Below are 2769 nucleotides of genomic sequence, written 5' to 3' on the forward strand. Positions count from 1 at the left end.
AAAACTAAAAAACCAACTCAATGTCAAATGAAAAGCTAATCATCATGCATTTGCATCAAATATAGACTACATAATTGGATCTAGGCTCTGAAAAGCCTTAGATAATAAAAGGTTAAAAATTTCTTAATCTCCCTCATACCTTATGGTCACTGGAAAGGGGAATAGATTTGCCTCCCCTTGATAATATTTCTCTGAATTCTCCATAGTTTGCAATAACAAGTTGAGATGGGCTCACAATGGTTACAACAACTATTGAACCCACATTCTTTGGGGCAACTGGATCTTGGCAACAATCACTAGACTTTTACGAATCCCCACTCTCACAAGTTCCATTTGGACACATCCCTCTCACTTCAATCTCTATTTCCATGAAGTAAGTAGACAAGACTTTAGTCCATTCGTTTAAATATTTGGAAAATGGAGAGGAAATTTTCAACTCCTGAGCAAGAGCCTCATGGAAATAGTCCTTGCAGGATACAAAATCCTACACATAAAAAGTGTAAAAATGCAAGCATTGAGGTCTCTTTGAAGACATGCATGCACATATATAACCCTGAATTGTACCAATGCACATATATACATATATAACCCCATATATACATACAAATTTAAAAGAATAATATCGAATTCAACTTATCTCACCAAATTAAGGGTATTGAGTCCTCTAAATATACATAACATATGTCCCCATAAAAGTCATCACATTCTGGAACACACATCGATGGCTTTAAATCTTTGTATTAGTGGCGAAAGAAGCTTCTCGTACTTCTTGGAAACTTTCAATCTCACTTCCATTTCATTGTAGACGAGGCAACGATGAACAAGAATACCGACCTTGCTTTCTTCATGGTGCCAATAAGCTCTGAACCACCACAGGCGAACAAATCTTCCATGAGGTGGCTTGGGATTTTCAATAATTCCTCCAATGGTACCACTCCTTCACAGTTAGTGGCCATTGAATTTAACATTAATCATGCAGGGCTTGAGGTTGATAATATTTCTTCAGTGGCCAACAATTGTTACACAGAAACTAGAGGCTTGATAATGGTTGTATAACTTGAGATGCATGGATTGAGTATAATGCCATAGGAAAGGAGGTTAGTGTGTTTCTTGCAAATGTACGTTCGAAACCCATAAAGCCCATTTTTTCATGTAGAAGATATAAATTTCTCCAAAATCCTCCTTGTAGATGTTATTGTTGGTTTCTTGGCTTTTCCGAGGAAAATTCAAGCATCATCCCATGGAAATTTTCAAGTCAAACTCCACAAAGTTGAATGACTCTCGTTATAGTTATTCTATTCTTAAATTAAAAAAATGTCAACTTGTTTGAGCACACAGAATACAAGGCAGGAAGATACAGTGGTGCTACTTCCCACATCCTTAACAAAGTTCTAAGTTCCTTACAATTGTTAAAATCTTTTCCCAAATTTGTAAATTGCTGCCAACTAAACTCTTTAAAAAATGAACCTGTACCTAACTCCATCAGCTGAGAAGCTATTTCAAGAAGCCGCTTCATTAGTTTTAAAGAAAGATTTTTATTTCATTTCAAACTTCTTAGAGAAATACATCTAGCAACAATCCTCTCAATGGCATCAAAATTCACTTCAATTTGTAGACAACCAAAATTCAGTGACATTAGAGAAACCCAACTCTCTGGAAAACAGCTTAGCCAATAACCACCTCGATCATGCACCTCACTCTCTTATAGGTCCAGCTCTTGTAGTTTCCTGTAATAAGTTGCAATGATTACAATGTTGTCAGTGATGGAACCTTCGCAAGTGGTGAGCAAGAGAACGTGGAAATTAGAGAAGGCACATGCTATGAGCTCAAGACTTTCATCCGTGACAATCATGCGCTTAATCTTGAGCTCTTGGAGCCATGGATAGGCCCCATGTGTGACCAGGAGCCAAGGGTGAATTTTCACCCCCCAGTAGGGAGGCACGTGGTTGAAATCCGAGAAGCATCTCTTCCCCTTGAGAGTTATGCCTGTTATCTTGGGGAAGCACCTCACCAAGATCTTTGGCAAGATGGAATAACAATTTCCAATGAAGACCTTCCAAGAGCTCCAGGCCTCGGCTCTATACTAGACCTTTCATACCAGGGAAACAACACTCTTGTCCTTAATTGAATCCATGAAAAACAACACGTGCTCCAACACCTCATCTGGGAATGAAGACGAAGAATCCCCTCTCTTCTTCATCATTCCAAAGTAATGATTCTATTCTATTCACCATGGTGCTCACAAGCTTTTACCTCCTTTCCATTTTGACATGTATCTTTCTTTTGAATCCTTATATGACGTCATCCAACTCCATCCAAATCTCAATAGTAATCGACGAAAAATAATACGCCTATCAATGTAATAATAATGTTGGTAAGAGGAACCTCACAATAATACACCTATCGATGTAATAACCTAGAGCACTTTAGATTATTATCTTTCTGTAATGCTTGATTTAAAACTTTGTAAGTTATCCTTTTGCATTTGTCTTTTTTTTTGTGAATTGGAAATAATATAGACACCCTTGGATTAGGATATTTGAAGTTTTTTTAGTCCTTGTGTGTTGGTTTCATTTTCTTATTGTTCTTTTTCTAACAAAGAAATGCATGTTCATGTGCAATTTTATATTTGTTTAAGTTGTGCAAATTTATAGGCACTTGAAGGGAATGGAAACTCCATTTTTTAAAACTATAATATATTTTAATGGATGGAAAGATCATTCTGGTTAATTAATTCTAATATTCTTTGCAAAGAGATATATGGTTGCA

General features: G+C 36.6%; 1 pseudogene; it reads right to left on the reverse strand.

Annotated features, from left to right (window-relative positions):
* Window positions 1–1306: 1306 nt before the first annotated feature.
* Window positions 1307–2203, reverse strand: LOC149249862 (protein TRANSPORT INHIBITOR RESPONSE 1 pseudogene; annotated as a pseudogene).
* Between the last annotated feature and the right edge of the window lie 566 nt (window positions 2204–2769).

The sequence above is a fragment of the Pinus tabuliformis genome, chromosome 7, assembly GCF_031772625.1.
Source record: "Pinus tabuliformis cultivar Carrire ecotype Pingquan chromosome 7, CPIR1, whole genome shotgun sequence".
Taxonomy (NCBI): Eukaryota; Viridiplantae; Streptophyta; class Pinopsida; order Pinales; family Pinaceae; genus Pinus; species Pinus tabuliformis.